Here is a 27,188-nt window from a genome sequence, read left to right as displayed (position 1 = left end):
ATAAAAACAGAGGGGTGGTGTATGAAGGAGACAGGGAGAGAAAAAGAGATGAGCCCAAAACCTCAGATGACTTGTAGAAGCTGGAAAAGACCAGGAAGTGGATTCTCCCCTAGAGAGAAGAAATTCGGCCTTGCCAATTCATTTCAGATGTCTGACCACCAGGACTTAAGATATATTTGCGTTGTTTTAGGCCACACATTTTGTGGTAATTTGCAACAGTAGTAGAATATTTTGTTTTTAGTAGTAATAGTGATATTTTGTTTTTAGAGAGAAAATAAAATCTGGAAGCCTTTTCAGTCCCTCTGCTTTTAAAGCTGTAATGGAAAACAATTTCTGACAATCATATTGTCATTATGTCTACATCCTATTGAAACACTTAGCTAACCTATGAAAGGAAGTTAACTGATGTGTAATGGGGTATTTCCAGGGGTAATTATGTCAAAGAAGAACTGATCTCTTTATGGAAGGGGATACAGTAGATAACACAAAACTATTAGCCAATAAAAATAACAACAGAGAGAGGGAAAAACCACAATGTGTCATTAAAAAGGATGTAAAATTACACTTCAAAATCCATGAACATAACGAATGTTACACATAGGCAAACCAGCCAACCGAACCAAACCAAACCAAAAAATAGATACAGGTATTACAAAACGCCAACAGGTAGATATAAAAATAAGCCAAGCAATCCTTTTGGAAATTAAGAACATGGTCACTGAAATTAAAATTTCATAACCCATATATAATATTGTTGAATAAAGGAATTATTCATTTTAAAGATAATAATAGAAGAAACAAGAGCGTGGCATGAACATGGGGAAGCAGAAGAAAACAAGGAAGTACGTGACCATGAGGTGAATGCCTAGTCTCAGAGATCAGAGGCTTAAAGAACAGATTAAAACCTAAAAAGAAAGAAAAATAGCATCCCAGCACACTAAAGGAAAGAAAAGCTCAACACCCTTCCTGATTATTTTTCCAATATAATACACAGCTGGGCGCACCTTACCACATCCTAGTTGATACCAACTTTATCAAATTTTCCATTAATACCAAACTAGATTTAGTGCAATGATGGACGGTCTGCATGCCAAGCGTATCCTTCGCATAACTGACTGTGTAATGGCTGAAACTGGGAAATGAGGGCAAAAGTATCTAGCAGCTCTAAGGATTATTAAGGATCCAATATTGGAATGATTGCCGGGGACACAGAGGAATCTATGCAGATGAGTACTTAGTACAGAGAGGAACTTACAAGTGTTACATTGTGTCCCTGCTTGACCAGGACCTTATAAAAAGAATCTGAAAGAATCCTGGAGTTCCTAACTTGCACATTTCTAACCATAGATAGAACACTGAACAGATGTCAGGTGACTATCAAGCCCCTAGGTTCTAACTCTTATGACAAAAGTCCTCTGTCTGTCTTTGACCAACTCTCTTTTGTTTCCAGTTCATTAAACATTCAGTAGCATGATTTATTCTTCCATAAACCCATTTGCTCTATTTTGAGCTGAGTATCCTTAAAAATATACTCATTTTTTGATGCTGTTTTGAAATTGATATTTTGTCTCATTTAAACATTTTAGGCAGGGCACAGTGGCTCAGGGCTGTAATCCCAGCATTTTGGGAGGCCGAGGCAGGTGAAACACCTGAAGTCAGGAGTTTGAGACTACCCTGACCAATATGATGAAACCCCATCTGGCATGCACCTGTAGATCCAGCTACTCGGGAGGCTGAGGCAGGACAATCACTTGAACCCAGGAGGTGGAGGTTGCAGTGAGCCGAGATCGTGCCACTGCACTCCAGCCTGGGCAACAAGAGCAAAACTCTGTCTCAAAAAAATAATAACAATCATAAAAAATTTTAAATAATGATTAAAGTGTACAAAATGCCAGGAAGAAGATGTCTTATACTTTTTTCTGAGTTCTATTGCACAGTGTGGTGAATAAGGTTAATAAAGTATCACGCATTTCAAAATCGCCACAAGAGTAATTCCAAATGTTCTCAACACACAAATGTTAAGTATTTAAAGTGATGGATATGTTAACTAACTTGATTTAAGTAATTATTCCACATTGTATCCAGATTATGATGTAACTTGGTAACTTGTAAATTTACACAATTATAAATTGTGTAAAAAAAGTGGCATATTTTTGGAAGAAAAGAATGCTAGTGTATTCACTACAAAGAGGAGTCAGAGGGTTACAAATCTTAAGAAAAAAGAAAAGGAAGGAAGGAAAAAAGAAGGGAAAAAGAGAGATGAGAGGGATGAAGGAAGAAAGAAAAAAGTTTACAGACATGGGAAATAGTTGAAAATTTACAAGACATATTGAATTGGAGTTTTGCCATCACTTCTTTTCTCTGCCAAAAAGGGAAGAGAACAACGGAAGAGAGATGGCTGATTTTTTTTTTTTTCCAAAATGAAGAGAGGAGATGTAAAATCAAAACGATATCCAATTCAAAAGCTGGAATTTTTAAAGTTCACCTTAGAAATGACAAATTTGAAAAGTTATCATTAAGTAAAAATAGTTACTTACCAAAGAATAGTAATCGCACTGGCAGTAAACATTTTAGCGAAAATAAATAAACGCTAGGAAATCCTGGAATAACATCTTCAAATAGCTGAAGTAATTCCACACTAGTGCAGCCATCATCCAGGAGTAACTACATCTGGCAATGCTGGAGACTGAATTCTGAGAGGTTCTCTTACAAAAACACAACTCAATGATGGAAAACATATCTCTCAATGCATGCTCAGCTCCAGGAAGCAGGGGAAATCCGTGATCCCACCCTCAAAAGGACTTAAGCAGTAGTTGAAAGTGCGTGCTGTGAGAGGTAAGCAGGTGAGAGAAATGTGATGGCTCCTCAAGCAGGTGCCTTTAATACGAGCAGGTGTCCTTAATGCTATTCAATTACACATTAACTTTGGGCTGACGACAAAATAAGGAAGCTAAAGCTGGAATGCCTGTCTTAAGCTAGGATACTCTGAAGGTCCAGTTAGATACTCCAGAGACCCTTAACAGAAACAAAAGCTGAAGAAAAGCATTCCCAATGTAAGGCTACACTATTCCCAGACTAAAGCCAATGAAATTTAAGTTTCTAAATACTATTAAGCAAATAAGGAGACAAAGTATCATGAATGAGGCAGCGGAAAAAAGAGAAAAAGAGATTTAGCCCATAAAAATCTTGAGATAATAAAATTGTCAGATGCAAAATGTAGAATAGCCAATGTATTTAAAGAAAAAAAAAAAAAAAGCTGAATTCACTGATGGACCAAGCCACAAGAGACTTTCATAAATGAGTAGGAAATTCTAGAAAAGCAGCCAAATGGAATTTCTAGATATTGAAAATGGAATTGCTAAAATGAAGTAAGAACTAATTAAACAGGTTAAATAGCAGAAAAAACATAGTCAAAGAGATAATAGTAATGGTATATCTGAAAAATTACCCACAAAACAAGAGCAGAGAGCCAGGGGAATAGAAATATGAAAAATGGAGATATATACACGAGGGATTGAATAAAAATGTTCAATCCAAACCACCACTCTGAGTAGAGTCCTAGAAAAAGAGAAAAGAGAGAGCAGAAGAGAGGCTTGCCAATAAATGTATGAACTTAGGAAAAATTGATAAATGTATTAAAGATAGAACTACAAACTCTTAAGACTTAGAAAGTCTGAATAGCCCTAAAATTATTATAAAAATTGATTAATGCCTAAAAAAAGAAAAATTCTAGGCCCAAGTGATTTAACATGCAAGTTCTAATATACTTTTGATGATATTATCTCTTTAATATGAAGTCTTCCAGATAATGGAAAACTAGAGGGGGAGGATATTGCCCAAGTCATTCAATGAGACCAGTAGAATCTTGATACATAGATATGAAAAGCAGAGTTCAAAAAAAAAAAGGCAGGGGAAAAATGGTAGGCCAGTCTCATTCGTAAATATACAAACGAAAGTTTTAAAGAAAATATTGCCAATGTAAATTTAAAATTTGATAAACTATATCATCTACTAGAGCAATTTATCATTATCCCAGAAATTCATAATTTATTCCAATTAAAATTATAGAAAATGGAAGGAAAAGCATACGATCATCTCAAGAGAAAAATTTTATTTGAGAAAAATAGACATTGCTTCAGAATAAAATCTCTTCAAATCTTAAAAACTCTCAAAATAATTTAATAAAAAACAGACACTGATTCAGGAGAAAAATTCTTAGCAAAATAAAAAGGTAAATGAACTTACTTAACCTGATAAAAGATATCTGCCAAAAACCTAGAGCAAATGTTATTGTTAATGGTGAAATATGAGAAGCATCTCTTTCAAAGACAGAAACTTAGCAAAGAATCAATAGTTTCAAATTAACATTCAGTTGGAATGTCTAACTAGCAGCACCAGACAACAAAAATAATGGGAAATTAACAATGTGAGGGAAAGAGACAAAACACATTATTCACAGATGATATAATGGAGAAAACACAAAATAATCTATCTAAAATTTGTAGAAATTGATTAATATAAAGCCAGGCGGTTGGTTGTAAGATTAATATACAAAAATTATTTGTGTATTTATATCTCATCAAACAACAATTAGGAAAAAATTCTTGTATAAGTGACATTTGCGACAGCAACAAATATTGTAAGCGTGCTCGGAATATACCTAAAACACATTTCAAAACTTCTATGGAGAAAATTATGCAAGCATTAAAAATATTCCAAATGATAAACAACTGAAAATATTACATATTTGTGAATAAAGAGATATTATTAATGTGAGCTCTTTTTTGATTGATGTGAAGAGTCAATGCAATCCCAATCAAAATCATCATAGGATTTGCTGTAAAATTTGATAAGCTGATTCTAAAATGTTTACAGAAGAACAGAGTCAAGTATATCCAAGACACTCATAAAGAAAAAGAAGCGGCCGGGCATGGTGTTTCCTGTCTATAATCCCAGCACTTTGAGAGGCCGAGGTGGGTGGATCACCTGAGGCCAGGAGTTTGAGATCAGCCTGGCCAACACGGTGGAACCTTATCTCTACTGAAAATTCAAAAATTAGCCAGGTGTGGTGGCAGGCGCCTGTAATCCCAGCTCCTTGGGAGGCTGAGGCAGAAGAATTGCTTGGACCCAGGAGGCAGAGTTTGCAGTGAGCCAAGATCGTGCCATCACACTCCAGCCTGGGCAACAAGAGCGAAACACAGTCTCAAGAAAGAAAGAAAAAAGAAAAAGGAACTCAGGGTTAGAGTTTCACTCCTCTGTGAGCTCCATTCCAGGAGGTCTAGATGATCCTGCCATAGCCTCTGCCTCCGTCGCTCTGTGACTTGCTAGTATTGGAAGATTCAGAGCTAAGACTCCAGGACGCCCTTGAAGCTAAGAAATGGAACTGGATACTATTGCTTTAAAATGTAAATAGCAACAATAGACACCCTATCCCACAGTTTCTGTAAGAGAATAGAAGGCTACCTTCAGCAGGTACCTGGCTCCACATTGCAAAAGTATCTTCTGAAATAGCAGCTAATCCTGACAAGAGGGATTATCCCAGCACAGCACGCCAGCTCTGCTAAGGGACAGATTGCTTCCTCAAGAGGGTCCCTGGCCCCCATGCCTCTTGACTGGGAGAGATCTCCCAATAGGGATCAACAGACACCTCATACAGGCAAGCTCCAGCTGGAATTAGGCTGGCGCCTCTCTGGTACGAAGCTTCTCAAGAAAGGTGCAGGCAGCAACCTTTGCTGTTCCTCAGCCTGCACTGGTGATACCCAGGTAAACAGGGTCTACAGTGGACCTCCAGCAAACTGCAGCAGACCTGCAGAAGAGGACCCTGACTGTTTGAAGAAAAACTAACAAACAGAAAGCAACAACAAATCAACAAAAACGACCCCTAGGCAAAAACCCCATCCAAAGGTTATCAGCCTCAAAGATCAAAGGTGGATAGATAAATCCATGAAGATGAGGAAAATACAGCACAAAAATGCTGAACATTCCAAATGCCTGTTCTCCAAATGATTGCAACTCCTCTCCAGCAAGGGTTCAAAACTGAACAGAGAATGAGATTGATGAAATGGCAGAATGAGGGTTCAAAAGGTGGGTAATAACAAACTCCTCTGAGCTAAAGGAGTATGTTCTCACCTAATGCAATGAAGCTAAGAAACTTGATGAAAGTTTACAGGAACTGCTAACCAGAACAACCAGTTTAGAGGGGAACATAATGATCTGATGGCGCTGAAAAGCACAGCACGAGAACTTCGTGAAGCATATACAAGTATCAATAGTCAAATCAATCAAGCAGAATAAAGGATATCAGCGATTAAAGATCAACTTGCTGAAATGAGGTGTAAAGACAAGATTATAGAAAAAAGAATGAAAAAAAATGAACAAAGCCTCCAAGAAATATGGGACTATGTGAAAAAATCAAACCTACGATTGATTGGTGTCCCTGAATGTGATGGGGAGAATGGAACCAAGTTAGAAAACACTCTTTAGGATATTATCCAGGAGAACTTCCCCAACCTAGCAAGATAGGCCAATATTCAAATTCAGGAAATACCAGGAACACCACTAAGATACTCCAAAGAAGAGCAACCGCAAGAAACATAATCATCAGATTCTGCAAGGTTGAAACAGAGGAAAAAATGTTAAGGGCAGCCAGAGAGAAAGTTCAGGTTACCTGCAAGGGAAAGCCCATATGTGTGTGTGTGTGTGTGTGTGTGTGTGTGTGTGTGTGTGTGTGTGTGTGTGTGTGTGTATATGTGTGTGTGTGTGTGTGTATATATATATGTATATTTGAGAGGGAGTCTCACTCTGTTGCTCAGGTTGGAGTTCAATGCTGCAATCTCGGCTCACTGCAAGCTCTGTCTCCTGGGTTCAAGCGATTTTCCCTGCCTCAGCCTCCAGAGTAGCTAGGATTACAGGCGCCCACCACCAGCCTGGCTAATTTTTGTATTTTTAATAGAGATGGGTTTTCGCCATGTTGACCAGGCTCGTCTTGAACTCCTGACTTCAAATGATCTGCCTGCCTTGGCCTCCCAAAGTGCAGGGATTACAAGCATGAGCCACTGCACCTGGCCTCGATATTCTTAAAGAAAATAATTTTCAACAAAGAATTTCATATCTAGCCAAACTAAACTTCATAAGTGAAAGAGAAATCCTTTACAGATGAGCAAATGGTGGGGAATTTTGTCACTACCAGGCCTGCCTTACAGGAGTTCCTGAAGGAAGCACTAAATATGGAAAGAATAAACCGGTACCAGCCACTGCAAAAACAAACTAAAATGTAAAGACCAATGACACTACGAAAAAATGGCATCAACTAATGTGCAAAATAACCAGCTAGCATCATAACAGGATTGAATTCACACATAACAATATTAATCTGAAATGTAAATCAGCTAAATGCCCCAATTAAAAGACATAGACTGGCAAATTGGATAATGACCCATGGGTATGTTATATTCAGGAGACCCATCTCATGTGCAAAGACACACATAGGCTCAAAATAAACGGATGGAGGGAGATTTACCAAGCAAATAGGAAACAAAAAAAGCAGGGGTTGCAATTCTAGTCTCTGATAAAACAGATTTTGAACTAACAAAGATCAAAAAGACAAAGAGGGGCATTATGTAATAGTAAAGGGATCAGTACAACAAGAAGAGCTAACTATCCTAAATATATATGCACCCAATACAGGAGCACAAGTTCTTAGAAACCTACAAAGAGACTTAGGCTCCCACACAATAATAGTGGGAAATTTTAATACCCCACTGTCAATATTAGATCAACAAGACAGAAAATTACTAAGGATAAACACTCCTCAGCAAATGCAAAAGAATGGAAATCATAACAGTCATTTGGACCACAGTGCAATCAAATTAAAACTCAGGACTAAGAAACTCACTCAAAACAAGACAACCACATGGAAACTGAACAACCTGCTCTTGAATGAATACTGCCTTAAATGAAATTAAGGCAGAAATGAAGAAGTGCTTTGAAACCAATGAGAACAAAGAGAAAACGTGCCAAAATCTCTGGGACACAGCTAAGGCGCTGTTAAGAAGGAAATTTATAGCACTAAATGCCCACATCAGAAAGCCAGAAAGATATCAAATTGACACCTTAACATCACAATTAAAAGAGCTACAAAATCAAGAGCAAACAAATTCAAAATCTAGCGGAAGACCAGAAATAACTAAGATCAGAACAGAACTGAAGGAGATAGAGACACAAAAAATCCTTCAAAAAATCAATGAATCTAGGACCTGGTTTTTTGAAAAGATTAACTAGATAGATAGACTGCTAGCTAGAATAACAAAGCAGAAAAGAGAGAAGAATCAAATAGACACAGTAAAAAATGATAAAAGAGATATCGCCACTGATCCCACAGAAATACAAACTCATCAGAGAATACTATGAACACCACTATGAAAATAAACTAAAGAATCTAGAAGAAATGGATAAATTCCCGGACACAGACACCCTCTTAAGACTAAAACAGGAAGAAGTCGAATCCCTGAATAGATCAATAACAAGTTCTGAAATTGATGCAGTAATTAATAGCCTACCAAACAAAAAACACTCAGGACCAGACAGATTCACAGCCAAATTCTACCAGAGGTACAAGGAGGACCTGTTACCAATCCTTCTGAAACTATTCTAAACAATACAAAAAGAGGGAGTCCTCCCTAACTCATTTTATGAGGCCAGCATCATCTTGATGACAAAACCTGGCAGAGACACAACAAAAAAAGAAAATTTCAGGCCAATATCCCTGATGAACATCAATGCAAAAATCCTCAATCAAATACTGGCAAACCGAATCCAGCAGCACATCAAAAAACTTATCTACCACAATCAAGTCAGCTTCATCCCTGGGATGCAAGGCTGATTCAACATATGCAAATCAATAAACATCACATAAACAGAACTAATGACAAAAACCACATGATTATATCAACAGACGCAGAAGAGACCTTTCACAAAATTCAACATCGCTTTATGCTAGAAACATTTCTCAAAATAATAAGAGTTATTTATGACAGACCCATAGCCAATATCATACTGAATGGGCAAAAGTTGGAAGCATTCCCTTTAAAAACCAGCATAAGACATGGATGCCCTCTCTCACTACTCCTATTCACCATAGTATTGGAAGTTCTGGCCAGGGCAATCAGGCAAGAGAAAGAAATAAAGAATATTGAAATAGGAAGAAAGGAAGTCAAATTGTCTCTGTTTGCAGATCACATGATTGTGTATTTAGAAAACCCCAACTTCTCAGCACAAAAACCCCTTAAGCTAATAAGCAGCTTCAGCAAAGTCTCAGGATACAAAATCAATGTGCAAAAATCGCAAGCGTTTTTATACACTAACAATAGACAAGTAGCCAAATCATGAGTGAACTCCCATTCACAATTGCTACAAAGAGAGTAAAACACCTAGGAATACAGCTTACAAGGGATGTGAAGGACCTCTTCAAGGAGAACTACAAACTACTGCTCAAGGAAATTGGAGGACACAAACAAGTGGAAAAAAATTCTGTGGTCATGGATAGGAAGAATCAATATCATGAAAGCAGCTGTAATACCCAAACTAATTTATAGATTCAATGCTATTCCCATCAAGCTACCATGGACTTCCTTTACAGAATTGGAAAATACTTTCTTAAATTTCATATGGAACCAGAAAACAACCCATATAGTCAAGACAATCCTGAGCCAAAAAAAAAAAAGCTGGAAGCATCACACTACCTTACTTCAAACTATACTACAAGGCTACGGTAACCAAAACAGCATGGTGCTGTTGTCCTCAGGGTTACACTGACTATGCCTTACCATGTAATTAGAAGGAATGTGTTGAAAATAGAGTAATTATCCCATTTCAAACCTATGAGTCATTGGCATTAGTTATCAATAAGTTTTGTAAGCAAAGTCATTTGTAGAATGTATACATATGTACTTTTGTTCTATCTTATTTTTTATCCTTTTTACAGGGCCTCCCTAAAGTAGCAAATAGTCACAAAAATGCTCAAATAACTAACTTTATGAATGCTAGTTTTAAATCTATTAATTAAAAAAAAGAAAAAGAACACTTACCAATGAATGTACTTAATTCACAGATGGTTTCTACCAACATTATTCTCAACTCTAATGTACTCTGGTAAAATATCCCATATATGCTTCTTAGAAATTTTGCCATCTCATTACTTACACCAAAATCAATCTTAAAAAAAAAAAAACAAAAACAGAGACACAGCATGGATGTTTGGCCTAGCAGTGTTGATAAATATTTTAAAAGGAGCAAAGAGTAAATTAAGAACCACACAACATATAGTTCAAAATACTGTAGTCATATCAGTATTATTCACCTATCTGCAGTTTGCCTAATGATTTTGCAAATATTGAAAACCAAATGGGTTTAGTGAATTAATGGTCATTATAACACCCATCAGCACTCCTACAAACCATGTGCCACCTTTATCATATTTTATACACCAAGCAGGAAAGCCAATTATTTGTGACTTCTCTTCCCAGTTAGATTGCACCTCCTCAAAGGTGGAATCATTTTCTTTCCATTTTGCTTCCGTAATAGTGTCTCATGCCTAATTGGCTCTAACTGAAAAAAAAAGAAAACTAAAACAGAAATTAGGGTTGAATTGTGGCATGAAACAATGGATGGAATTAACATAATTGTGGAACTATCTTTAATCTGACCCCCTTAAATTACTCTGCATGCAAATAGTTGTTTGTCTGTTTTGAGACGCACTCTCACTCAGCCGCCCAGGCCGGAGTGCAGTGGCGGGATCTCAGCTCACTGCAACCACTGTCTCTCGGGTTCAAGCAATTCTCCCATCTCAGCCTCTCGAGTAGCTGGGATTACAGGCACCTGCCATCATGCCCAGCTATTTTTTGTATTTTATTAGAGACCGGCTTTTGCCATGTTGGCCAGGCTGGTCTTGAACTCCTGACCTCAGGTGATCCGCCTACCTTGGCGTCCCAAAGTGCTGAGATTACAGGCAGGAGCCACCACTCCTGGCCCAAACAAACAGTTTTTAAGGAAGTCTCCTTAAAAGCAAATCACTGTCAGGTTCCATATGGCCACCAAATAAAATATTTCTGAGGCATTATTTAAAACATCGCAACGTAATACATTGGAAACAAGTTTTAGTCTCTGTTTCTGAGTGCACAAAAAGATTTTTATCAAATCATTCAGGTTATTGGCCTCTTACAAGTAAGAATAATGCATTGGAATTGGGGGACACACAGGAAAGGGTGGGGGTGGCAGGGATGAAAACTACACTTTGGGTACAGTGTACACTGCTCAAGAGATAGGTGCACCAGAATCTCAGAAATCACCACTAAATGACTTACTCATCTAACCAAACACCACCTGTTCCACAAAAACCTATTTAAATAAAATAAAAAATTAAAAAAAAAAACAGCTATGGGCATGGTTTTACACTGAACAAGCACCTTCAACAAAGACTTGGAACTTTGAATCCTACTTGAGTCAAATAGCTTAGTATTGTGGGTGTTGATCTTTCTGGTAAATATGAACACTCTCCCTCAAAAGGATAAGTTGTTTTGTTTCATATCTTGCAGCAGTGTCTTCAGAGTTAAAAGCTGTTACTTCATCTTTTTACTGAGTGATAAGTCACCTGGGCTTTCAACAGTAGCTTCGTGCTTATGTAAATACCTCTAAATATAATCTAGTACTACCATCAGCTTCCCTAAAAAAGCACCCCTTCTATATAATTTCTCACATTCTCTAAAGAAACAAAGATATGGAAACTGGAGAGTGCAGTGCTCCAAAAGATAGACTTTTCCTGCCCGACTTAATCAAACATCATAAATTCTATAGACTTTTCTGTATTAATAGCTTTGTAAAATAAAAATCCCTGCATAAACAGGATGATAGCGAAACGTATGCTGGTTCTGTGATTGCTGGGCATAAAAATCATGAGATTCTAGCCTGCATTCTTTCAGCAGCATTTATAGCTGCAAGAAAAACCAACAGCACCTCCAACAGCAAAGATAGGAACAGTGAGCTCTGGAATTCATGTCATGTTTATTTTGATAAGAGACATATTCATTTCAATGAAAGTTTGACAAGAAGCGGCAGTAGTGATGAATTCATTTCCTTGAATTCTCTTTGCCCAAATGCCTAAGAACTTCGTTTTCACAGAAAGACATTTCTGTGACCATTTTACTAAATTTTAGCTAAGAAGCAATGCTTCTCATTTTTCATGCCTTTGGGAGGGCAGTTTACATAAAAGAGCTACCCTGAGAATTCATTGTAATGATTCAACTTTTGCTGTTGTTTCCAAGAGCTGACAATTGCATGCATATTTTGAAGTCATTTTAAGTATTGTCTGTTAATTAATCTTGATTTTAATAATGTAAAATTTTCTAAATCATTTCTTGTTAGATATTAAAAAATGTAATGTATTCAAATGACTATATAAGATGCAGGGACGCCTCACATTGTAAGTGCCAGCAGCAGCTAATCTTTCAACAAAATTGTTTCAGTTCTCTAAAATTTGTTTAGAAAATTTCCCTTTAATGACATCATATTTAGCATTGAACCTGAAAGAGAATGTAAAATAAAAGAGAAAGAAAAAGAAAACAAAGGCTGGAAAGACAAGAGAAGATATTCTGACCATAAGTGCATAATTTCTCAACCGGAATGAACTCCAAGTCATGTAATTTGATATAAGTTGCCCCCAAGAAGAAAAGCAGTGAACAACAAAAAACTATTTTCAATAAGTGAAAAATCTGTGATATAAAATTAGAAATGTCTCAACTACTGACTAGGGTTTCAATGTCTTCATGTATCAATCATTGCAAGAAAGTGTTTCCAGTTAGTTTTGACAAGAAATGAGTGAATATGTTCATTTTGCTATTAACATATCCACAGTCTAAGAAATTCTGAAGCTGTAATTTGGAGTAATTATTTATATTATAACCCTCTCAAATTTATAAAAGGATTTATACCAGGGTGATTTTAAATATGGTAAACCTTACAATGCATTAAATATTGACTCAAAGATTATTTCCTATTTTGTTATGGATCAGATAAAAAGTTGATAAGAATGATTGACAATTTATCAAAAGTAAGATCTAGCAACTTGGAAAATAAGAAGTTACGGTTCAATTTTCAATTTCATTTATAAATACTTTTCTCCCAGAGATTTAACTCTGTATAATATGTCAGGATACACAGAATACAGAATATAATTAACTACTCGATTATGCTCTGTGCTTAGTGGTGTAGAAAAATTTAAATGGACTTATTTTTTCATCTAACAAAAAAAAAATCTCTGGGATACCTACTGTGAGCTAGATACTAAATGGAAAAGGTAGAAATACAAAGATGAATAAGACATGGATGGTATTGTTGTGGTATTCACAATTTAGTGGAAGAAATAGAAAAAATGACTAATAAATACAATGTAAAAAGTGTTTTATATGGTGTTATGGAAATACAGAATGGAAGAGGAGTCAGAGAAAAGTTGACAAAGAAAGGGTTTTTAGCTAGGTCTTAAAGGAAGAACAGAAATTCAATAAGTAGATGAGGAAAGTATCTCCATCAAAGAGAATAGCAAGTATAAAGGCATGTGACATTCAAAAGAATGACACAAGTAAAGAATAATGAGGAGTTAAGATATGATGTCCTAAACAATCTAGAAGTGCAAAGGAAACAAACTGGGAATGGATAGCAAAGGAAACCAGAGCTGAACAGAAGTTAAAGCAGCAACGATAGATTTTATTCAGGAATTATTGCAATAGGGGAAAAGTAATAGAACTGAGCTGCATCCCGAATACAACAAGAACAAATGGAGATTTACAGCCAAAGATCCTCATGCAGGTATGTGGATGAAAAAGTTACAAAGGGAAAACACCAAGGGTAAAGGGGATTCTGGCTAAACTAGCTCATGGGGATTCTTGCAGAAGATAAGACAAGGTGATCAGATATTGAGGGTAAGAAATTAGGAATTCGATCAGATATCAAGGGTGGGAGAGTCTTGATAAACTGACCAAGAAGGAACCTTACTAAAACTGAACTAAGGGCAGGAAGGGTGGCTAACACCTGTAATCCCAGCACTTTGAGGGGCCAAGGTGGGCGGATCACAATGTCAGGAGTTCGAGATCAGCCTGGCCAATATGGTGATATCCCATCCCTACTAAAAATACAAAAATTAGCTGGTCTTGGTGGCGGGCGCCTGTAGTCCCAGCTACTTGGGAGGCCGAGGCAGGAGAATCTCTTGAAACTGGGAAGCAGAGGTTGCAGTGAGCCGAGATCACACCACTGCACACCAACCTGGGTGACACTGCGAGACTCTATCTCAAAAAAAAAAAAAAAAAGAAAAAGAAAAAGAAAACTGAACTAAGTGACCCTAGGACAGATACCCAGAGTGAAGTCTACTCAGAAAGAGGGCTCAGAGGAGCCTAACTAGAGTCTTTGTCAGGGGGCTGACTGGGCTTTCCTGCTATGCTTAAGGGTTTGTCCTTTATCATTTAACAAACAGGGAGCCAGGAAAGGTTGGGAACAGAAAAAAAATAAAATAAAGTATTTAGAGATAGAAAATAGAGTTGTTTACGATAAAAACTCAATCAATAGGTCAAAAATTAAGCATTAAACCCAGCTGAAGACATAGTTACCTGCAAGACAGGTATGAAAAAAATGCCTAATATGCAGCCTAGAGATGTAAAGAGATAGGAAAAGAATAACAAGAGCTAGGAGACAGGGAGAACAAAATACGACAATTCAATATCTATCTAGACAGAATTACAAAATACAAATGAAAATATGGAGACGTAAACACCTGAAAAGTAATGTCTGGAAGAAGTGAGCTGCCATGTGTGAGACGGCATGTGGCAAAGAGAAATGGGATACCTCCAAGGGCTGAGAGTGGTTCCCATGGGCAGTCAGCAAGGAAGCAGGGTCCTCAAGGCCAGCAACTGCAGGGATCTAGAAGCTGGCAACCGTGTGAGTGTGGAAGAGAATCCCAAGCTCCGGAAGGAGTATAGCCTGGCCAACACATGGGTAGCCTTGTGAGACCCTGAGCTGAAGGCCCAGTTAGTATGTGTCTGAACCCTGACCCATGGGAAGTATGAGATACTAAATCAAAGGACTTATATCCATGAAAGGGAGAGCAAACTTTTCAGCAGTGGAAATAAGAGTGGTGCGATACCTCTGGAGATTTCCAAGCACAGATGAATGACCGTGAGTGGAGATGCTGGAGGGAATTTAAGCTTCCCCTGTGATGAATAGGAGAAGAACATGCCTCTAGGAACACCTTGATGTGTCTCACCAAAGTCTACGCATCTGTTTGAAAGGTTTGCCGTGCAAGGCAGGCAGAACTCACATAGGTTCAGACTAAGCCTTCTCGGTCACACCTTGGAGAAAAATGCCAGTGTTCAACAGGTTATGCCAAAAATCCTGAAATATGCTTAGTTGTTTATATCCGTTCCACCCTGAAAATATTCTACCCCCTCTGACAGACTTGTCAATGTCTATCAAAATGAATGATTATGTATTGAACATCTGCTAGAAGATATGTTACATGATAGTTTTCTTTCACATTGAAAGTATGATGACTAAAGCCATAGTTATTCATGGGCATTCACCCCAGGATGTGCTGCATGTATCATGATCAAGATACCATAATATGTTTCTAGAAAAACCATGCAGCTTACCCATGAAAATCAGCTTGACTAGGTAGCTAAATTATGCGCATGGTTTGTAAATTGGCTCCGTGGGATTCTCACTTGAAGCCAATCTGGGATCCTGTCCTAATAACTATAGAAGTGGGCCAGGGAGATCTTCCAATATCAGAAATTGGAGAAGTGTCAATCCACATCTGGGATCTTCAGTAGCAGAGGGTGTAGGATATTATTATTCAATATTACTCATTTAGATTTGCTGGCAAACGCCCCACGAACAGATGCTACATACATACCAATCTAGTTAAGAGCGTAGGCTATTTTTCTAAAAGAAAGAACCATTATCGTCCATTTCAATTGTAATTCCTTGACTAGCAGAAGATGTTTTAAAAATACACTGTATAATCATAAGATATATATTATTTATAAAATCATATAAGACATAATCACACAATATCAATTACCCATGTAGTTACCTCCTCAGCTAATGAAGAAACGAACATTTTTTTTCTCCTCTGTTATATCTAACTGTGAGAGCCTGGAAAGTGCCTTCAAGGAAGGTTACAAGAGCTTCCAAATCCAAATCTGTGTCAATTAAAATGGACAACACCTGTGTAAACTACAGAACAAAATGTGTCTGCACTGACTTGGGCCCCATTCCTCTTTTTAATTTTTATTATTGATTGATTTATTTTATTTTTTATTGAGATGGAGTCTTACTCTGTCTCCCAGGCTGGAATGCAGTGGCATAATTTCTGCTCACTGCAACTTCTGCCGCCCAGGTTCAAGCAATTCTCGTACCTCAGTCTCCCCGAGTTGCTGGGACTACAGGCATGTGCCACCATGCTCAGCTAAATTTTTTGTATTTTAGTAGAGATGGGGTTTCATCATGCTGACTGGGTTGGTCTCAAATTCCTGACCTCAAGTGATCCACAGACCTCGGCCTCCCAAAATGCTTGGATTACAGGTGTGAGCCACCATGTCTGACCCCATTCCTCTTATCTATGACACCCACCTGCCTGCCCTGGTTCCCAACTCAGTTTATCTTTTAAATACCAAGCTTCTGGCTACTCAATGGAATAGCCCTCTTTGCCCTTGTGCCAATGTGGGTTACAGGTGCCTTTGCTCATGCCAGCCCAGCCTCCTCTTCTGTCTCATGACCAATCCCACAGGCCTACCATCTAGCCTCCTGGTGTCATTTCTCCCCATTCCATTTTCCATCTCATTTGCTAGGCTCAGCAGTGCCAGGTTGCAGCAGTAACATCAAGAGCAATGGTGAAACACCAGAAAATTCCAGAAGAAATAAATCTTGACTTCCAAGTATTTAACATAGAGTGTCTCTGATGGGTATATATTAGTTTTCTATAAGCTACTATAACAAATCACCTGAAACCTGGTGATCTAAAATAACAGGAATTTGTTCTATCACAGTTCTGAAAGCCAGAAGCACTAAATCAAAAGGTCTCCAGAGTCCTGCTCCCTTTAAAGACTCCAAGGAAGGGTGTGTTTCTTGCTTCTCGTAGCTTCTGGTGGATCCAGGCATCCCTTCACTTGTGCACATCACTCCTTGGTTATATTGTCTCCTCTTCTTCTCTCACAGAACTCCCTATGCCTCTCAGTGATAAGAATACATATGACTGCACTTAGAGCCCACCACGATCTCCCGGATAAGATTTTCCTCTTCAGATTCTTAACTTCACCCTGTCATTTATGAGCATCCATAAGACTCTAGCCAGAGCTTTCGGACACATACAAACTTAGAAAAAGCTACTGGATCTCCCTCCTGGAGCCTCCCAAAATGCTCTCCCCATTCTGGAATTAATTATAACTCCAGCAAGCTGGTCCCAGACGTAGTGCAATATCTTATAACATTTGATAGATATGTTTTTCCAAGACAACCTCATTTGACAAATACCTTTTCTGTCTGGCGTGGCATTTAATTAAATAAAGATCAATCTTGGGCTTCTGTACTCAGAAAAAGAAGTCCATTTTAGCAGTGATAATATAATAATAATTATTATTATCATTGTTACTAAGATATTCATCCATTGATTCATTGTAGATACTTATTTTTTTAATGTCAGTGTTAGAAAAAGCATTCAACTTCTCGATTCCAGTTTCTGCAGTTACAAAAACTGTGGAATTATATGTTACATTACAGGAAATAGGTGACAAACTAGTTCCTGAAAAAAATCAAATGATTGAAAATTATCCACAATTAATAAAAAGACTAAGTCATTATTAAAGAACATATATAAGGCATAAGATTTTGAGATAACATTAAAACTAAGAAAACATCCTAAAGGCACCCAAGGAATAAAGACAGGGCATCTTCAAGCAAACAAAAACAGACTGTTAGAATGCTGCTCATTAACAGTGGTAGAGGAAACAAGGAATCTCAAGTGCTGAATTAAAACATTCAACCTAAAATTCGATGCTTAGCTAAATCACCATTCAGAAGTAAAGCAAAAGAAACATATTTTTAGTTTTTAAAAATTACCACTGCAAATGCTTATTAAAGAAATGATTAGAAGATCATTCAGAGAGAAGGTGAGAAATTTACGCTAATGAAGGAGGAGGATGCAAGAAGCAATGGTAAGCAGAGAAATCAGCACGCACAAGTAAATCTCATCAAGTATTGTCTAAAGCAGTGATGATAAACACTAATCTAAGGATAAAGAGCAGGGACAAACGAAATATTAAAAAGTGACAATTGACATAATGCTATGTGCTAGAAATTCTTTCTGGTGCTTTGGAGATAGAAAGAGAGAGAGAGAAAAATGTAGTTTGATGGTTTTGATGAGATGCAGGACACGCTACCCCAAAATATTTTAATTTGAGAAAACTGCAGAAGCATAATGTCCTCTTTGACCTTCCTCTACCCTTCGTCTCTGAAGCAAGTCATGAAATCTAGGAAGAATTTTCTGACCCTCCATTGAAGCAAGTTATAAGAGCCTCAAGTGAGAGGGGCCCTCTCTATACCTAAAGGAAAGGGACATTCTTATTGCTGAGGGCAAAGCATTACACAGAGGAATCTGAACAATTAGGCTTTGCATTACATACACGCACACACAACTGTATATAAAGCCTAATATATATAAACTTTATATAGTTTACACATAATATATTTTATACATATAGTCTTGCATACATTTATTGGTATTAAACTAGCATATGTATATAATATAGAGAGAGTTTATATACATAGAATATATATAGTTACTACTAATATCCTCACTTATAGATGGGGAAGCCAGGCTAAAATTGACTAAATAACTTGTTTAAGAAGTTACAGCTGGTAAATAGTAGACCCAGGGTTTGAACCTATACTCCTGCATAGTACCCTGTCCTGCTACTATGAGTCAGTGATGTAGAAGAAATATCTAAGAACATTACCTCGAAAATGTAGTCAATAATGACACGCAATATCAAGAAATGCTACTAGAGTTAAAATTTTTTATCCTCCTGTATCGCTTTAGGAGAGATTAGAGATCCTGATTAAACTTGAGATTTACTAAGATAAATAGGCAAAACAAACAAGATCTCTTCCATGTTGCTGACAGAAAGTGGTGTGGAATTGTTGAGAAAATTTGAAAATATGCATACCCTATGACCCAACACTTCTGCCCTAGGTATGCATGAGAAACCCCTGCCAATGTGAACCAGGAGATATATATTCTTGGAAATAAGGTAGATAATAGAGTAAAACTGTAAAAATTAAAAACGTCTGCTCAAAGGAGAATAGAGTCAAAGTTTTGGTATATCCAAATAATACAATATTATACAGCAGTGAAAATAAATAAACTATAGCTACCCATAATGATCTAGATAAAATGCAGTTCATCAGCATTAAGTAAATAAGAAGTTTTATGAAACTGATATCATTTTGTTGAATTTTTAAACAATTAAAATGAAATAATTTCTTATTTAGGCAAATAGATTCAGGGAAACACCACTGAAGAAAATCAAAAGAAAGACAAAATTAAGAAAATATAATTTTAAAAAGGAGCACATAAATAGATGAAAGCTGTCAGTTTCTTATGTCCTCAGTTGTCTGGTGGGTTCATCTGCATTAAGGAACATATCAACTGTACTCTGCAAGTGCAAATGATAACTGTGTGTGTCACTAATCACAAACCATGACTTCCTGAAATTGTAGGAAGGAAAAATATATTTTTCTCAACCATCCTGTGTTCCTAGCAGGAACTCCTATAACAAGACAGACTAACAAGGGAAGAACATACAAATTTATTCAGTATAAGTTTTACATAGTCTGGGAGCCTTTGTAAGGAAATGAAGACCTGAAGAAACCATTGAACCTAGGTGTTTTGTATAGTAGGTTTAACTCGTCATGGAAAAATAGGATACATCAAAAAGGATATGGGTTAATGGCATTAAATAGTGAGAAACTTAGCAAGGTCTGTTTGTTCAAATTCTTCTCTGTGATGCTTTGTCTTCTGACATAAGGATGCTCCCTTTCTCCAGGAGCATCTTTACGCCCTCTCACCTCAGGGTCTCATGGCCTGCTTCCGTGGAATGTCAGAAAATCCTTCCAACGTACCATAATTTGCTTCAGGGCAGTAGGGTAGGGGAAGGTCAGAGAGACCTTTCTGCTTCTAGAGTTTTCTCAAATTCCTTCAGTTTAAACTATTTTGGCGTAGTGTGTCCTGCATCTCATCAAAGCCATGAAACTACATTTTTTTCTCCCTGGGAAATGCAGAAGGATGATAAGCCAAGATTAGATGCGATTTGTGTGGGGAAGACCCATAAACGGAATCCAAGTCAAAAATGGAATAATACTGGAGCTGGGTATTATTATTTATATATTATTATTATTGTCATTTTGAGATGGAGTCTTTCTCTGTCACCCAGGCTGGAGTGCAGTGATGCGATCTTGGTTCACTGCAACCTCTGCCTCCCGGGTTCAAGCGATTCTCCTGCCTCAGCTTCCCGAGTAACTAAGATTACAAGCATGCCCCACCATGCCGGACTAATTTTTTGTATTTTTAGTAGAGATGGGGTTTCACCATGTTGGTCAAGGTGGTCTCGAACTCCTGACCTCAGATGATCTGCCTGCCTTGGCTTTCCAAAGTGCTGGGATTACAGGCGTGAGCCACCACGCCTGGCTGAGGGCTGGGTATTAAATAACAAATTTCCTCTTTACTCCTGCAGGTCACTCTAATAAGCACTGGTGGAAGAAAAATGAGTTTCCTGGATTCAGTTTCCAATTCTGTCAAATCATTTTGTGAGCACATGGAAATAAAGGGATAAGTATACTTTACAGCTGTGTAGTGTATTTCAGTCATGAACATTAACTCATAATTCTCATAATATACCCGTGAAATTACAGTGTAGTAATATATCTTACCACTATTACGAAGTACCTAAAATATAATTAATAAAACTTAGCCAGTATTACTATATTCATGTCATTCAATGTATTTAAATATAAGGACGTTACCACGCTACAATTCACTAGAGCATTGGTTCTCAAATATTATTTAGCTTAAGAATTGCACAAGGGTCGTGTTAAAATGCAGAATCCCAGGACTCATCACTGGCTATTCTGATTCCTCTGTTCTGGGATTAGGTAGAGAAATTTACAATTGTAAAAACCTACCCAAACAATTCTAATGCAAATGGTCTTCAGTCGATACTATTACAAATATTATTTAAGAGGACCAAAGTATATGCCAACCAATAAACCAAGAAATTGTATGTAACTGCATATAAGTACTAATCTAAGGCATGCAAGCCAAGTTGTAGGCAACTCCTACCCATAACTTTATGACCTGAGGCTCACAAAGAGGCTCTTTTCCCTTGGGGGCAAGTTCTGAGGGATCCATACTAGGACTCTGATTCATTCAACACTGATGACTCAGCCCCTTTTCCAAAGAATTTCAAATCCTAATACAGAAGATAAACGTGTAAGCCAGCATTCAAATCAATCATGAAAAATGTTACCACAGCAGTGAAGTCAAAGGTTAATTGGGACATGTCTAATTTCATCTTTTGATAAATAAGATTTCACAGGGAAGGCAAACCTTGAACAAGGCTCATAAGTAAATGGGAACTTTCATCTTCTTCTTTCTTTTTTTTTTTTTTTTTTTTTTTTGGGACGGAGTTTCGTTCTTGTTACCCAGGCTGGAGGGCAATGGCGCGATCTCGGCTCACTGCAACCTCCGCCTCCTGGGTTCAGGCAATTCTCCTGCCTCAGCCTCCTGAGTAGCTGGGATTACAGGCACGCGCCACCATGCCCAGCTAATGTTTTGTATTTTTAGTAGAGACGGGGTTTCACCATGTTGACCAGGATGGTCTCGATCTCCTGACCTCGTGATCCACCCGCCTCCCAAAGTGCTGGGATTACAGGCTTGAGCCACTGCGCCCGGCCCAACTTTCATCTTCTAAGCTAGAAGCAAAAGAAAAGTGAAATTAAGGGCAGGTGGGCTACAGGACACCCAGTGGGAAGACCTGAGTACAGCAAAGACCCACAAGTGAGAACCTTGTGGATTCTGGGCCCAGTTAGAAAACTCAGTGCTTAACTTAGGCTGCTAAGATCACACCCTGCTATGGAAAGATTTGGGCACACCTCTGGAGAGGTACTGCTCCGCTAGCACTTAGCAGAATTGGGTATAACTTTCCAGTTTGTTCAAGAATATGTAATAACTAAAATCAAAATTCGTTTCCATCATTTTCATTATCATCTCACAAAGGTGTTATCTGTTACATGTGCTAACCTGTTTTCCCCCACTTTACTGCGCTTGTATGTATTTTTTTTAACGGTTTGGGGAATAGTCTTCCCTTATTACCACAAGGTTAATTTGATATAATTTTTGATACTGCCAAAATACAGAAGAGGGTAAAGTGAACCTCCACATCCACTATCAAATTAATTCTGCCAGTTTTTTCCTGCCATAGAAGACCTACATCTCCCATTGACCTCTTTGTGTTTTGTTTTTTGTTTTGTTTTGAGACAGAGTCTTGCTGTGACCCAGGCTGAAGTGTAATGGTGTGATCTCGGCTCACTGCAACCTCTGCCTCCTGGGGTCAATCGACTGCCCTGCCTCAGCTTCCCAAGGAGCTGGGACTACAGGAGTGCACCACCACGCTTGGCTAATTTTTCATATTTTAGTAGAGACGGGGTTTCACCATGTTGGCCAGGATGGTCTTAATCTCCCGACCTCCTCATCCGCCCACCTCAGCCTCCCAAAGTGCTGGGATGACAGGCGTGAGCCGCCAGGCCCTGCCTGGCCTCTTTATCTTTAAAGTGATCACAGAGTCTGGTGAAGCTCAAAGAAAGCTTCTCCTGGAGCCTGTGCCCACATGCTGTCTTCTCTTTGCATTCTCCCACTCCTCCTCCGGGGACCCACCTGAGGAAGCCAGGAGCAGTCTGTCTTGGGCCTTGCACATAGAAAAAGGCACCACGAATGCATGCTGTATGATGGAGCTTTACTCCCTTTTTCTTGCAAGTTGTTTTTGAAGGAGAAAAAAAGTGTGCAAAACTAAGCTGATTTAGAATTTGGCACTGAGTTTTTGTTCTAACTTCATTGGTTTTGCTTCACGTAAAGGGAATGTGAAACAGAGTGGAGGGCCTGACCTTCCTGACTGTGCCTGGGAGCACATGGCCAAGTTTTGAAGCCACTTGGAAGAGAAGATCATAAGGCAGGAAGTATTAAGGTGCTAGAAGGTGAGAAACCTTGAAAATTCTCAGAATCCACCTCACAAAGTAGCTCATTCTTAGGCTCAAAGACCTAAAGAAAGGCAAGCAAGATCTACCAACCTACTGAGAAATAGGCTCAGTGTTAAATGAGTGACCTTGCATTTCTGTTTGCAACAGGAATGTTATTGTACTTTCTATTGTTACTGCATAATTCTTTTTTTTTTATTAATTAGCTTTTTAAAATATAAACATGAAAAAAACCACATAAATTGTAGCATTCTTTTCAAAATAAAACTGCAATCAATACTTGAATCTCCAAGCTCTGAACTCCATAAACAACATTTTCTTTTCTAAGGTGGTAGATCATAATACTTTTATACCATTATTTATCAATTATGTCTCTGTCCTTTAAAACGATGGAACCTGCAGCACAATATGATGTGAAGCTCTACTACATTAGAGGAAGTATTCTTGGCTCAGAAGTGCTTTGTTTATAAGCAAGATTCCTAGGATTATATTGGAGAAAGTAGAAGAAATCGATTTCACATAGTTGAGAACACGAATCTCTTTTTAGTATTTCAAATTTAAGTGACATTGTTATCAGTTTCCTAAAGCTATTTGCTCCTTGGCTTTTAAAGCCTGAAATAAGAGTTCCTAAGCGTTATGTAAGTTATTTCTTAAATAGCATGTTCCTGCATAATTCTTAATAGTGCTCTCTTTCAAATCCCAAAAGTGTTTCAATGTGGATGATAAATTATCTGGGAATTTTAAGTATAAATGCTAACAGTAACAGCTAATATTCATTGAGTATCTATGTACAGGAAGAGTTTTCTATGTATTAAGTTCTCCCTCTTTCCATCCAACGGCTCATGTAGATACTAAGATTGTCACATTACATATCAGAGAACTGAGGCACTGAGAGGCTGAGTGACTTTCCCAAGGCTAGACAGCTAACAAGTAGAGAAGCCTAGATTTCATCCTAGTAGTAACGTTCTAAAGCTCATACTTCTAAGTACTGCTAATACTACCTTTCAGCTATAAAGTGTGTACCCAATAATGTCCATCAAGTAGCAGTCATACCATTTTCCCCATTTTACAAATAAGAGCATTGAGAGAGAGAGAAATCCAGCTGCTACTTTTAGGCCATAAACTCAACCAGTCTGGCTTTAGAATCTGTGTCCTGGATACTACTCCACATCCTCCCTGAAATATTTCAGAAATTATAGATCCTGAATTATTTCAGGAGCCCTTGGAAACTAGAATTTTTAGGAAATTGCACATCAGACATCAGGTTAACTTTTTTCCCCACTCTGAGGATGAGTGCTGAAATATCGTAATAGAAGCTTCACCCTTCTGTAAGAGAACAAACACGGTCTTGCGTTTTTAACAGTTACGATTTCTAGGGTTCAATGAGAAAATTTAATGCTTGGTGTTATAAGATGTGGGTTCAACTTGGACCTGAGGTGAGTTTTCTGTATTTTAGAGTCTTTGTCTTCTCAGATATGAAAACAGAGGCAAAGCTAGGGAAACGATACAGTCGCTACAGTATTATTAAAATCTATGACTATTTTGTGGGTTTTGTCTCTAAGAATATTAGGTTTGTCAACTAATTTATCAATACCTCAACCCAGAAACCTGGGAACAATAGCAAGAGGACTTAAAATTTTTCTGCTGCACTTGGCCTCTCATAAGAAAACCTTCCGTAGTCACCCCTGGAGCTGCCGTGTACAGAACACAGCAGTGACCATTAACAGTTTGTGATTCATTAAGTTTATCAACTAGAGATGCAAAACATTCCCACATTCCTCCAGACTTTTCCTTGCCTACTAACACCTTGTCTTCTGCATGTTGTGAGACTAGTCAGATTCAGCCAATTAATATTCAGCCAATTAGGCTAAGGCAGTTTTACTCAAACAGCTGTTTAACACCTTTTCTGTAATTCTCACTCTATTCCCTGCAGGGAAGAAGAACAACAAACCAACTACAGTGTGTATAAGAAAATAAAGGCCAGGTGCGTTGGCTCATGCCTGTAATCCTAGCACTTTGGGAGGCCGAGGCAGGGCGGATCACAAGGTCAGGAGTTCGAGATCAGCCTGGCCGACATGGTAACACTGTATCTCTACTAAAAATACAAAAATTAGCCAGGCATGGTGGGGGGTGCCTGTAGTCCCAGCTACTTGGGAGGCTGAAGCAGAAGAATTGCTTGAACCCGGGAGTCAGAATTTGCAGTGAGACAAGATCGCGCCACTGCACTCTAGCCCTGGGAGCCAGAGTGAGACTCTGCCTCAAAAAAGGAAAAAAAAGAAAAGAAAAGAAAAGAAGGAATTAGGCAGGCTCTGGGAACACAAGGAAACACACAGACACACTGTGGTGCCTTTAAATGATTACCATTTTCACAGTAGAACTTCATGGCCCCCACACAACTCCCTATGCATCCTCTCCCAAGACAACCTTGGAAGGCAGATTCTGGTTTTTTTTTTTTATGGTTTTTCTAAAAATTCAATTGGAAGTTAGCTTTCAATTTTAAAAACATCTGGCCGCTTGTAACCACCTCTAGAAATGACAATATCAATTTAATTTTATAATAAACAACTCCCTTATGACTAGAAAGGCAAACCAATTAATTAAGAAGCAGTGGAGAACAGGAAAAAAAAAGAAAGAAATCAAAGAGGAACGGTTTTTCTCTGCTTTAATCCTATTTCCAATGAAAGTTCAATCATTGTTCTCATTTTTTTTTTTAATTTGCTAAAGATAAATCACCAGAATAAAGCTAGAATGTGTTCTTATGGCCACTAAGAAAAGGAAGAAGAGGAAGGAAAGAAGGAAGGAAGGAAGAACAATGAAAGAAACAGACAAAAAGAAAAAAAGAGGGATGAAAAGAAACAGATTTATGTAAACTTCAAAGTGTTCAAAAATTTGAATGGATGCAAATATATGGAAAAATATCGTGTGTTCATGGATTACTACTGTTAAAGTGTTCATCCTACCTAAAAGAAACCAAATTCAATGCAATCCGGATTAAAATTCCAGTGGAAGTTATAAGTTTTTTGAGAAATCTCCAAATTGCTTTCCATGGTGGCTGAACTAATTTACATTCCCAACGGCAGTGTATAAGCATTCCCTTTTCTTCACAATCTCACCAGTATCTGTTACTTTTTGACTTTTTATTATAGCCATTCTGACTGCCATTGAGATGGTATCTCATTGTGGCTTTGGTTTGCAGTTCTCAGATGAGAACTTAAAGTGATGTTGAATATTTTTTCATATGCCTGTTGGCTGCATGTATGTCTTTTGAGAAGTGGCTGTTCATGTCCTTTGTCTATTTTTTTGATGGGGCCTTTTGTTTTCTGCTTGGAGAGTTGTTTAAGTTCCTTATAAATGCTGAATATTAAACCTTTATCAGATACATAACTTGCAAATATATTCTCCCATTCTGTAGGTTGTCTGTTTACTCTGTTGATTGCCTTGCTGTGCAGAAGCTCTTTGGTTTAGTTATGTTCTACTTGCCAATTTTTGTTTTTGTTTCAATTGCTTTTGGAGTTATCATCATGAAATCTTTACCAGGGCCTATATCCAGAATGACACTTTCTAGGTTTTCTTCTAGAAATCTACAGTTTTCGGTTTTACATTTACGTCTTTAATCCCTCTTGAGTGAGTTTTTGTATACAGCAAAAGAAAAGGGTCCAGTTTCATTCTTCTGCCTAGGGCTAGCCTGTCATCCTAGCTTCACTTATTGGTGATGTTTTTGTTCTCTCTCTCCCATTCTTTTTTCCTTTCTTCCTTCTTTCTTTTTTCTCTCCTTCCTTCCTCTTCTTTTTCCTCTCCCTGTGGCATTATAACATTTTAGAGCTTAAGTGTGGTATTGAATAGGG

The 27,188-nt window shown here is 37.9% G+C and overlaps 1 long non-coding RNA gene and 1 pseudogene across 1 annotated transcript; one reads left to right on the top strand and one right to left on the bottom strand.

Moving 5' to 3' along the window:
* The first annotated feature begins 816 nt into the window (after nucleotides 1–816).
* On the top strand, nucleotides 817–1,574 carry LOC116565347 (annotated as a pseudogene).
* Nucleotides 1,575–20,699: 19,125 nt separating this feature from the next.
* Nucleotides 20,700–26,425, bottom strand: LOC116565522. The gene is made up of 3 exons (XR_004275481.1): nucleotides 26,304–26,425; nucleotides 22,854–23,026; nucleotides 20,700–20,733 (listed from the first exon to the last, which is right to left on the bottom strand). It is a non-coding gene; the product is annotated as an uncharacterized LOC116565522 (long non-coding RNA).
* Between the last annotated feature and the right edge of the window lie 763 nt (nucleotides 26,426–27,188).

The sequence above is a fragment of the Sapajus apella genome, unplaced genomic scaffold, assembly GCF_009761245.1.
Source record: "Sapajus apella isolate SASKATOON/1434 unplaced genomic scaffold, GSC_monkey_1.0 scaffold40, whole genome shotgun sequence".
In the NCBI taxonomy this organism is placed as follows: domain Eukaryota; kingdom Metazoa; phylum Chordata; class Mammalia; order Primates; family Cebidae; genus Sapajus; species Sapajus apella.
Note: the sequence above shows the minus strand (reverse complement) of the source record. Positions and strands in the feature narration are given on the sequence as shown.